The 12,857-nt window shown below is 39.0% G+C and overlaps 1 long non-coding RNA gene across 1 annotated transcript; it reads right to left on the reverse strand.

The window, feature by feature from the left end:
• Window positions 1-6,633: 6,633 nt before the first annotated feature.
• Window positions 6,634-10,606, reverse strand: LOC125804865 (uncharacterized). Its single transcript, XR_007441086.1, has 3 exons — window positions 10,092-10,606; window positions 8,141-8,164; window positions 6,634-7,483 (listed from the first exon to the last, which is right to left on the reverse strand). It is a non-coding gene; the product is annotated as an uncharacterized LOC125804865 (long non-coding RNA).
• Between the last annotated feature and the right edge of the window lie 2,251 nt (window positions 10,607-12,857).

Consider the following 12,857-nt stretch of genomic DNA (forward strand, 5'->3'; position numbering starts at 1 on the left):
AGAGCTTCATGTTTCTGTTTCACTCTCAGTCTGTTCAGCAGCTCAGCAAAGGCAAGATCATCTTTCTGACACATGATTTCAGTCAGTGTGATCATCTTAAAGTGATCTCTCCAGAAGTCCAGCACATGATCCTCATACACACACAGTGGCCTAGCCCTTCCAAGTGGTGGTAATTGTTGGAAATCACCGACAGCCATAATACAGATATTACCGAAAGGTTTATCATTTCCTTTAATCTGCTGTAATCTCCAATTCACATATGCAAACAGTGGTTTAGACACCATGGATATTTCATCAATGATCATGATCTGTAAATTGGAAAAGTTTGCTCTGATCTCATCCAGACTGTTTCCAAGTCCCTGATATGGAGGTTTCAGGCTCCTTGGGAGTTTCAGGAGTGCATGCAGTGTTTTTCCATTAATGTTATGACTGGCACAGCCGGTAAATGCACTCAGAAGCACTGTGGGTTTGGACATATCAGCTTCCTCTCTTACACAGGGCATTTTCTGTAAGATTTTAGTTGCCTCTGCATACACAGACTTAATAAGGTGACTCTTTCCTGTTCCTGCTGTTCCAGCTACATAATAAAAAAATGATTCTGGGTTTTCATTCAGCACTTTTCTTTTACACCAGTCCCTTATCTTATAGAACACAGCAGCTTGTGTCTCATTCAGGCTGCGGTACATTTTTTTCATCTCAACATCACTCAGTTGTGGAGCTTCTATTACAGGCATGGCTGTTCTGTTATCAGATGTGGATGGAGCGAAATCTGGAACATCATCTGCCTCAGTTATATCAGTGGGATCTGTGGGTTCTTGCTCAATCATGCACTCTAATCGAATCAGTTCATTTGTTGGAGCCAAATTAGTCCAGGCATCTTCAATAGGACCATTCTGTTCAAAATTCTCAATGGCCTTATCAATAGCTTCACTGTGCTTTTCATACTTTTTCTGTTCTCATTTACAGTGGTGTGAACACACTGCAGTGTGTCTGTTCCTGGCAGTTTAACTGAGGCAAAAGCATAGAAGGATTCATACGTGTTGAACTGAGCAGTTTTAAGCTGTGAGCTGCAGCGGTGTGGCAGGTAAAGTTTTAGTAGTGTTGCATAGAATTTTTCTGGATGTTTCTGTTGTGAAAAACGTGCAAATCGAATGATGGCAGGTTTTCCTCTGGTTCGCTTTTTGATGTGTCCCATGTCATTCTGCAGTGGAAGTACATTTTTACCCTTTCTCTGATCTGCATAAACAACCCGATATTCACTAGCAAATTCAGCCATGCACATGTTCTCAAACTGTATTGTTTCAGGCCTGGCCATGTACTTTTCTGCTAATCCAGTCATCCACACATTCTCATCATCAGGGGCTTTGTCCTGTAAACAGCTCATAGGCAGACTCATCTTCACTGCGTTATCATCAGTGGGTATGAAAATCACAGCACGGGATGATGATTTCAGTTTTAGACTGCAGGTTCGAGCTACTGCTTCCTGTGCACTGACCTCTCTGTTTTTAGCATAGGCATGCATCACCTGTTTCATGCTTTCTCTCTCAGATGTGGTGGGACACATTTCTTTTATCACTCCTTTCAGGTATTCTCTCATTTCATGTTCACCTTTTGAGATGTATGACAGAATGTACATTATGCAGGTGTACGGGTTCAGGATGAACTGTATATCCATGTTGGCCTCCCAGGCTCTGAGCAGCAGTGAATTGTAGCTGTTCACCCAGCAATCATTTGGTTCACGTTGCATTATAACTACACTTGCTGAACTGAGACTGTTTACATTGTCTTTATACTCTTCATATGTCATGTTTACAGTTTCTAGAAGCTGTGTGATGCTTTCAAAGTTCTGAGTCTTATCATTTAGCAGATCCCACACTGGCTGAAGCTTTGATTTAGCTTGTGTCACAGGTTCATCTTTTTCTGCACCTTCATCATCTGAGTCAGTGTCAGGGGGTGGTCTGGGTCGTGTGATCAGTGTTTTCATCATGGGGGGTTTAGGAAATCCAAACCTGCAGTGTTTATTGTTCTTTTTGCATGATTTAGAGTGATTTCTGCTGTGTGTTTGAACTTCTGAGACAATTCTGTTCAGTTCAGGGTCTCTGTTTGGGTCTGGCAGTTTGCAGGAAATGTGTCTGTCAATGAAATCACAAACATCCTGATCTTCGTCATTTTCAAACTCTGGAGCACCGTTCACCCAGAATAAGCAGTGAATGTGTGGAGAGCCTCTCTGTTGGAACTCAACACGAAAAAAGAAGTCAACGATCTGACCAATGGGCTGAGCAGGAGACTGAATAAGGTTCATAAGAGCTTCTACACGTTTCTCAAACATGCGCATGACTGTGACAGGATTACTGCGCAGAATCTCACATTTCTCTGACCAGTCCAGGGCTGAAAAGTCCACAGATTCACCTTGCTGTGCTTTAATTGCTGTGATTACCTCAGGCCATCTCATCTCTGCAGCACTGAATGTACAAAAGAATGTGGGAGTTCCCAATTGACGAAGCATTGCAAAAAGGTCTCTGAGTGTTTTCTGCCAATAGGCAGGCGTGCCTCTGAGAGGTTGCATAAAACGGCTGCCCTCGTTATTGTGTATGAGTTTCTCTAATTCACGTTTGTCCTGTAAGAGAGCACTGTTGATTTTTCGGCCTTCGCGTGTCACTGATTTTGCTTTTCTCAGCTGGATTGACATGCTGGAAGTGGCTTGGTTCATTTCAGTCACAAACTGAGCAAAGAAAATGTAGTTTGTGTCTCTTGCAAAGCGATTATCAGCAGAAAACAGCCTGGCATTGAAATATCTGCTGGGTGAGAGAGCTGTGTGTCTGTCAGGTTCATCAAATGTGTTTTCACCTGTTGGAAACTGAACAGGAAAAGCCATTGCTTCCAGTTTAGGAACTTTAAATATGCTTACTGGATTGTTTCTCTCAGCGGGGGCAATGCAAAATATCCCATCATTAAAAGACAACAGATGCTGACCGAGATCTGGAGGTTGTAGACACGTGTCTAATGCGAGACCTGTGTTCTGTTCTGTGCTTTCAGCCTCATTATCTACATCATGTTCACTCTCAGGGTTCTGCTCTGTTGATTCCTGATTATCACAGTTCATGTTCAAGTCTATTTCATCTGGAATATCATCAGCATTCATTTGGTCTGGAAAATCATCAAATAATTCATCCTGCTCCACATTGTTTATTACAATGTCTCTGTATTCAGAGTGGGTTTCCTTCAGTTTTTGTAAGGCAGATAGGACCTTCTGCATGGAAATGGTCTGGAACTGGTAATGGCCTGAGTAACACAGTCGTCTTTTCAGCTTTACTGTGAGTAGCTGTGATTCACTGCTGGGTCTGGGTAAGAAATTTACTGTTGTTTCAACATCTGAAGGAACCGACACAACAGCACCTTTAATAGCTCTCTGCTGACCTTTTGGAAGACTGATGACCTTTGCAAAGCACACATATTTAGATATGACATGTCTCTCCAATATATTTAAATCACACAGTTCTGCTGGAATGGGTGCAAGTTGGAGTTTGTTTGCAGAAGCAATGGAAGGCATTCTCCCTTTACCTAAATTATCATGGCAGCTGTGGCAGATCCACTCAATTATCCTTTCACAGTTACCAGGACACTCAGAGGAACAGGTGTGAACATATTTTGCTGTCAAACACACTGAAGCTACTCTTGGATTCTTTTGGTAGTTTTTATGATCACAAAAACGAATCTGGTCAGAAAAGAGCGCTCTGTGACAGACAGTGCAAATATAACTTGGGCCAGCTTTTGTCATTTCCTTAAAGTGAGTCAATGCCTTTAGCACTTCTGGGTTTAGGGATTCTGAGAAACACTGATCGTTATTTGTTTCTGGTGATGTCTGCTGCAAATAGATATTTAATCTGCATTTCCTTAATATATGCTGTGCACAGCGTATTCTTTTTAGGGTCTTTGCATTAGATTGTCTGTTTTTTAACCTAATTAAGTTTTGTGTTCTGCGATGAATCCTGAAAAGTTGATCAGTCTGATACAAAGTTTTAAATTTTTGCTTTTTATGCTCATGAAAAGCCGGATCAGTTCTGTATCGATTTGTGAAATACTGCTTCTGCTTTTCTGTGAATGCTAAATCTTTTGAATACCTGTCAATCACACGTTGTCTCTGCTTTTGTCTGTACTCTACATTATACTTATAATTATTAATACTGTACCATCTCTGTTTCTTTCTGTAAACAGAATCAAATTTGTATCGACTATGAACATACTGCTTCTGCTTCTCTCTGTAAACTGGGTCATTTCTGTAGCTATTTTTAATGTGCTGCTTTTGCTTTTCTCTGTAAACTGGGTCATTTCTGTAGCTATTTTTAATGTGCTGCTTTTGCTTTTCTCTGTAAACTGGGTCATTTCTGTAGCTACGTTTAATGTGCTGCTTCTGCTTTTCTCTGTAAACTGGGTCATTTCTGTAGCTACGTTTAATGTGCTGCTTCTGCTTTTCTCTGTAAACTGGGTCATTTCTGTAGCTACGTTTAATGTGCTGCTTCTGCTTTTCTCTGTAAACTGGGTCATTTCTGTAGCTACGTTTAATGTGCTGCTTCTGCTTCTCTCTGTAAACTGGGTAATTTCTGTAATGATTGACAATGTATTGTTTTTGTTTTTCTTTGTATGTTGTGTTAATTTTGTAATTGATTTTTATGGATAATTGTTTAGCAACTTTGTAATTAGCATTTTTAGAATAGCAATTCCGGCTGTGGCTTTTCTTTTTCTCCCTAAACTGAGGGTCATTAGTATACTTAAATAGTTGGTTTGAACATCCAGTCTTTCTTCCCTCTGTTTGTATGGAGAGATCTTGTTTCTTAGCATGTCTTTTTTGTAAATATAATTTTCGTCTGCGTGTCAAATTTAATTTATCACTGGGTTGTTCTTCAAACTGGGTATGATCAGAATTGAAGTTTGGACATGACTTTTCCATTTGAACCTCAGGGAGATGATCAGTAGTGTTTGCTGTAGTGGCTGTGTTTCTGTTTACAAAAGACACAGGAAGGAGCTCATACTGATGGTCATCATGCAGGTCAAGACACACTTGGTACAGTATTAGTAACCTTTCAATCATGTCCTCTAAGTTTGCAAATGTGAGCATCACAGCTGTACCTGCGTTCTCATCAGCTTTTAGTCCATCAGGTGTTCTGCAGTGAGGATCAAAGAACCCGAATCTACCTGAGCGATCTCTGAACACAGCAACACATGTTCCTCCAGTAATCAGCAGAGCATCAGTTACATCACCTCTCAGACAGTTTAGTGCTCTCTCCAGATTCACATACTCATCCATCCCCTGCGGGGCCTCGTCTCTCAGAAACCCAAATCTCTGTGGGTGTTTAATAACGCTGTAACACTGCGAGTCTGTCTCTACTGTACAGGGAAGCTCATCAGATGTCAGCAGATTACTCCGAAACCTCCCTTCATTCAGTAATGATTGTTTAACCTGAGTATAAACAGCATCCCCCTTTGTTAATATCTGGTCTAGGTTTAGGCTGGTCAGGTCGTTATTTTCACTGTGTACTGCTAGAAATGTAAGTGAATTACAGGTACACTGAACTCCTCTAGAAAACAACTCATATGTCTCATCTGCTTGATTGTGAGACGCACGCACTGTGGTCACGTGTGCACTAACGTTGTTTACCGGCTGTTCAGCACTTTCAGGTTTTAACTTTGCTGACTCACGCTGCTTTGCTGCGACGGCTTTCTTGCTTCTCCTCGGCATCTCTTTAATTGATTTAACAGTATATTACAATAAAAACTTGTCTGATTCCAAAATTTCAATCTTACTTAAAATTCCAAAGATTAATGCTGAGATGTACAAGATGTTTTTAAACTTGTACTTATGTCTGTATTTATACACAGAAAATAGGTAACTACTGTTGCTTGTTCAGTCAGTTACTGCTTGTATATCAAGTACTTCAGATGACAACCTAACAAAACACCCAACTATATGGGGTATATGTATACAAAGTGTACCTTATTGAATAAGTAGTAAAATTATTTCTGTAAAAACCTCTGATTCAAAAATTTTAAATTTTACTTAAAATTCCAAAGATTAATGCTGAGATGTACAAGATGTTTTTAAAGTTGTACTTATTTCTGTATTTATACACAGTAAATAGGTAACTACTGTTGCTTGTTCAGTCAGTTACTGCTTGTATAGCAAGTACATCAGATGACAACCTAACAAAACACCCAACTATATGGGGTTTATGTAAACAAAGTGTACCTTATATTACCTAATAAGTAGACTGAATTTAATAAAAAACTAATCACACAGATGATAGATAAAACAAATTACGAACAAGATATAATCTCCCTCAATTTATAACCTCAAACAGTGGATGTTCTTGTCTTATATTATGTAGATAAACCACTAGCTTATGGATATGTTTAAATCTGACACTAAACCCAAGTGCAGTAATTATGTCAATTATTCAATAAATATACCTTAAAATGTATATCCAGAAGCAGTAATAATGCACACACTTTTTAATATATTGAATTTATTATATAATTTATATCAAAAACAAATTACTGAATCCACAAGCAATGTGCAGTCCGTACAAACTAAAATTTGATTTAAAAATGAAAAAAAAAAATACAATGGCAATTAACTAAAGTAGATACAACAGTAGTACGTTATACTCTAGACTGTAAAGGGTGTTAATATTATATGTACTGCTATTAAATATATGACAATTCAGTTAACTATAGCTTCAGTGAATGTTGTGAATGTGTCTTCAACTGTAGATAAGGTCAGAGGGAAGATGGTTTGCTTCTTTAGGTCATCTGAACTGAAACAAATCACAAGAAAACACTGCACAGGATAAAATGAGAACAATAACAAAAAGCGTGTCTCTTTTTAATATTCAGATGGTACAGAACAGTGTCTCTTTTTTTGATATTCCAAGTGTACAAAACAGTGTCTGTGATCGTCCGTTTCCTTACTTACAGGTTATTCAGAGGGTACAGAACAGTGTCTGTGACCACCTGGGTCCTTATTCACAGGTTATTCAGATGGTACAGAACAGTGTCTGTGACCGTCTGGGTCCTTATTCACGGGTTATTCAGAGGGTACAGAACAGTGTCTGTGACCGTCTGGGTCCTTATTCACAGGTTATTCAGATGGTACAGAACAGTGTCTGTGACCACCTGGGTCCTTTAATACAGATGGCACAGAACAGTGTCTGTAACCACCTGGTCCTTTAATACAGATGGCACAGAACAGTGTCTGTAACCACCTGGTCCTTTAATACAGATGGCACAGAACAGTGTCTGTAACCACCTGGTCCTTTAATACAGATGGCACAGAACAGTGTCTGTAACCACCTGGTCCTTGAGGTCGCCTGGTACAGAACAGTGTCTGTGACCGATAGAAAAGGCAGAAAAGAGAAAGGAGGCAGGGGATAAAGATTAAGGGGGCACAGAAAAACAGATAGAAAGAAAGAGAGAAGTCTGGCAGGACCTGTATAAACAGAAAAAAAAAACAGAAAAATTAGCAAATTATACTAAGTATTAAGTTCTAACAGCTACTTCAGGTCATTAGACTATAGTTAGACAATGTGACAGATTTATGCCTGTGTGGTTCACACAAAGGAAGCTCCATTCATGCCCAAATGATTATAGCTTTTTTATGATTTATATATACTCATGCTGTACTCTAAAGAGTTTATGCTTGTATGTGCTGTAGTGATTGCAGCTTCTTGCAATTTAATTTTCCGAGATTGCTGTTTATTTATTTTGTACATCTATGATCCCTGTCTTGTTTTGTATTTCCTGATAAAAAAAGTGATTTGCATAAATTGTTTGCAGCACCAGACTTTTCACATTCAGCTAAAGATCTTCTGTGGTCATATACCTTGCAGATTTATATGTAGGATAATTGTTTGACAATTATTGAATCAAGTGAACTGCTCTGTACAGATCATGGATTATCCATGGCCTGTCGCACCCTACTTAAGATAACAATAAATTCCCCTTGCTTATGTACTGTAGTATACTGCACAATTAGCTAAGCACTAAAAAAATGTTAGCCCATTTTTACTGATGTTAATACTTCATAAGTGTAACAGACAAAACCTTATTATATTTAGGTTTACTGAAGGAATTATTTTCAACTTACTTTGAGAACAGTGTTTTCGACAACCTATACACAACACAACACAAATGACACAAACATAAAAAACACAAATGATTACTTTATAATGTTGTTTTAGATACTTTGAATGACATTCATGATTTGTAAACAATGTTTTACATTATATAAAAATATATAAACAGGAAAAAAACAATGCTAAAAATATAAGGCTAAACAGAAAATACACAAAGTATTTTAATTACATTTAATAAAATATATTTCTAAACTCCAAATGTTCTTTTTTGGAGATTCTGACACATGACAATTACCGTATTTTTCGGACTATAAGGCGCACCGTATTATAAGGCGCACGATGAGTGAACGGTCTATTTTTAGTGTTAGTCCATACACAAGGCGCACTGGATTATAAGGCGCACTAAATGTCTCTTAAGCATGTCTCTTAACTGGAGCCATTTCACGGTCCTTACACACACACCGTAAGACTATGTTGAAACACAGTTAGTATTACTCCGCTACGCTCCTGACAACGGTAGCCGTAACGCTCCGACAGACCATAATATTACTATGTTGAAGCACAGCAAGTACCGTATTACTCCGCGACGCTCCTGACAACGGTAGCCGTAACGCTCCGACAGACCATAATATTACTATGTTGAAGCACAGCAAGTACCGTATTACTCCGCGACGCTCCTGACAACGGTAGCCGCAACGCTCCGACAGACCATAATATTATGTTGAAGCACAGCAAGTACGTATTACTCCGCGACACTCCTGACAACGGTAGCCGCAACGCTCCGACAGACCATAATATTATGTTGAAGCACAGCAAGTACGTATTACTCCGCGAGGCTTCTGACTATAATAGCGTGTTGTGCCGAATTCGGTGAATAAAACGGTTTTAAAACAGAGATAAAGATTGGATAAGTTTCATTTCTGGATGAAGTGATTTCCAGCGCTGTTTGGATATAACTGTGGATTACAGGAGACTGGATTGATGGATTCTCTTTAGTCTGGACGCGTTTTGAAGGTAGGACCTGTGGCTGAGCGCGGGTGTGTGTTCGGGGGGTGGCGGCAGTGACCGGAGGTTACCCCAGGACAAAAGGAGAGCCTTTTATTACTGGAAACATGCGCTCTGACGCAGCTCTAATTCATGAAACATACATCCTACAGTAAAAGCACAGTTCTGGAATCCGGAGAGCCAGACGGTTCGAATGGTGTATGACATGACCGCATTCGATGAAATATGGACGAACGATAAACGCAAATATGAGAGTTATGAATTATTAAAATCATAACCAAGGCATATTTCGCCCTAAATGTTTATTTTCTGAAAGGATATTCCGCTAAATAGCCTAAATAGCTCAAAAGCAGAGATTCTAAGCTTTAAAATGGTATATTGGATGTCTATATTGAACCTGTAACTGTTCATAACTATTCAGAAACACAGCCAGTTATGAAATATTAAATATTTCTGGCCCACCGGTGGGCCAGCGCGTGTTAAGAGGTTAACTTTACTTAGAAGTGGGCGCTAAAAAGAAACAGTTTGTGCTATTACCCCAGAACGGGTGGAAAGGAAAGTTTACCGGCACCTTGTTCTGGCCACGGAGCTACAGTGGAAACTAGCTACCCTGAGCCACAGCCGAGAGGCAGTACGGCAGTCAAAGGTAACCGCGCGCTAGCCCAAGAGGGGGATCTTTTTCTGGCGTGGGTGAGGAATTCTGCACAACAGAGCGCAGTGTACCACATAAAATCGAGGTCAGTAAACACAAGCAAAATCCATACACAAGGCGCACTGCATTATAAGGCGCAATGACGATTTTTGGGAAAAAATAAGTATTTTAAGTGCGCCTTATAGCCCGAAAAATACGGTAGCTAAATAATTTGGCTTTAAATGAATGCTAATGCTAATCTTGACAGTACTAATGAAACCACTTAAACTACATTTCATTGGAATATAATAAAATGTTTTACTTACACAAGGAATGTCAAAGAAGGCATCGACTGTAAACAAAACAGAAAGCCATCTTCAGAAAATGTATATATCTATATGTATAAGTAATTCATAATCAACCATTATTGTATCATTCTGAGCAATGATCTTTAGAACAAACTTTAGATTATTTTAAATACAGTAAAAAAAAATCAAATGCAATTCTATTATTTATAGTATATTATTAGCCATTTGTTAATTCAACACTTGCTATAACAGAGCAGTTTACTTATTAGTGTTTTATGTAGATACAAATAAAATACAATTTACATACTTTTTAGCTGTAGTGACATACATTAAAGGGAAACTTGGACCTTGGGAGTAGTAAAAAAGTAGCACACCTCCGTTATCCCACAGCTTTCTGAGATCCAGTAATTTTGTGCCTTTTGCCTAGCAATCTGTCCAACGGCTGTATCGGGGCATATTTTGCCGCAATAAATCTCTTTTTACATCGTTATCCAGGCTTACAGTAGATCCACACCTCCTTGCTAGAATCTGGAGATCCCTGACATTTAAAACAAGGCATTAATAAATTGAATTGTGCACAAGAAGCTTTTTAAAAAATCACTGTTTACATCCCATAGTGCAGGTAAAACTCTGAGCGCCACCATCTTTGTATGGATATAAATATATATAAATATTGTATAGTATGTGTACAGTTGTGGTCAAAAGTTTACATACACTTGTAAAAAAACATAATGTTATGGCTGTCTTGAGTTTTCAATAAGTTCTACAACTCTTATTTTTCTGTGATAGAGTGATCGGAACACATACATGTTTGTCACAAAAAACAGTCATAAAATTTGGTTCTTTCATAAATTTATTATGGGTCTGCTGAAAATGTCACCAAATCTGCTGGGTCAAAAATATACATACAGCAACAAAATTTGTCAATTTTGGTGATGTAGCGAGTTGTGTCAATCAAATTAGCTTCATGTCATGGCCTCTTCACTTCTTGTAAGTGATTCTGATTGACTACAGCTGTTGACTTCTCATGAGCCCATTTAAATAGGGCTCATTTGACCCAGTGATTAGACTCAGCTACAAAAGCTACAATGGGAAAGTCAAAGGAACTCAGTGTGGATCTGAAAAAGCGAATTATTGACTTGAACAAGTCAGGGAAGTCACTTGGAGCCATTTCAAAGCAGCTACAGGTCCCAAGAGCAACTGTGCAGACAATTATACGCAAGTATAAAGTGCATGGAACAGTTGTGTCACTGCCACGATCAGGAAGAAAACGCAAGCTATCACATGCTGCCGAGAGGAGATTGGTCAGGATGGTCAAGAGTCAACCAAGAATCACCAAGAAGCAGGTCTGCAAGGATTTGGAAGCTGATGGAACACAGGTGTCAGTCTCCACAGTCAAGCGTGTTTTACATCGCCATGGACTGAGAGGCTGCCGTGCAAGAAAGAAGCCCTTGCTCCAGAAAAGGCACCTTAAGACTCGGCTGAAGTTTGCTGCTGATCACATGGACAAAGATAAAACCTTCTGGAGGAAAGTTCTCTGGTCAGACGAAACAAAAATTGAGCTGTTTGGCCACAACACCCAGCAATATGTTTGGAGGAGAAAAGGTGAGGCCTTTAATCCCAGGAACACCATGCCTACTGTCAAGCATGGTGGTGGTAGTATTATGCTCTGGGGATGTTTTGCTGCCAGTGGAACTGGTTCTTTGCAGAAAGTAAATGGGATAATGAAGAAGGAGGATTACCTCCAAATTCTGCAGGAAAACTTAAAACCATCAGCCCGAAGGTTGGGTCTTGGGCGCAGTTGGGTGTTCCAACAAGACAATGACCCAAAACACACATCAAAAGTGGTAAAGGAATGGCTAAACCAGGCTAGAATTAAGGTTTTAGAATGGCCTTCCCAAAGTCCTGACTTAAACCCCATTGAGAACATGTGGACAGTGCTAAAGAAACGGGTTCATGCAAGAAAATCATCACATTTAGCTGAACTGCACCAATTCTGTCAAGAAGAGTGGTCAAACATTCGACCTGAAGCTTGCCAGGAGCTTGTGGATGGCTACCAAAAGCGCCTAGTTGCCGTGAAAATGGCCAAGGGACATGTAACCAAATACTAATGTTGCTGTATGTATATTTTTGACCCAGCAGATTTGGTGACATTTTCAGCAGACCCATAATAAATTTATGAAAGAACCAAATTTTATGACTGTTTTTTGTGACAAACATGTATGTGTTCCGATCACTCTATCACAGAAAAATAAGAGTTGTAGAACTTATTGAAAACTCAAGACAGCCATAACATTATGTTTTTTTACAAGTGTATGTAAACTTTTGACCACAACTGTATATATGGATGTAAGCATTACCTGCACTATGGGATGTGAATAGTGGTTTTTAATAAGCTTCTCGTGCACAATTAAATTTATTAATGCCTTGTTTTAAATATCAGGGATCTCCAGATTCTAGCAAGGAGGTGTGGAGCTACTTTGAATATTTTTTTATTTTAATCCATTATCATTATTCTTTACAGGTTTAATCCCCATGTTATTATATTGAGTCGTTAACTTACCTTTTTATTTCTATTTTATTTGTTTTTTGGCAGTTTTGTTCCTCCATAGTATTTTGCATATCCGTGCAAAATTCGGCACAAAACAGACATTCAGTCAGAACACCATAAACCGGATAACTTTACCTTAACTGCAGTGGAAAGGTAGCTTAGCTAGCTAAAATACTGCCCTATTCTCATTTGTAGTTCATAACCTAAAATCCTACCAGCTCTGTGTGCTAATT

Source organism: Astyanax mexicanus, chromosome 10, assembly GCF_023375975.1.
Source record: "Astyanax mexicanus isolate ESR-SI-001 chromosome 10, AstMex3_surface, whole genome shotgun sequence".
Taxonomy (NCBI): domain Eukaryota; kingdom Metazoa; phylum Chordata; class Actinopteri; order Characiformes; family Acestrorhamphidae; genus Astyanax; species Astyanax mexicanus.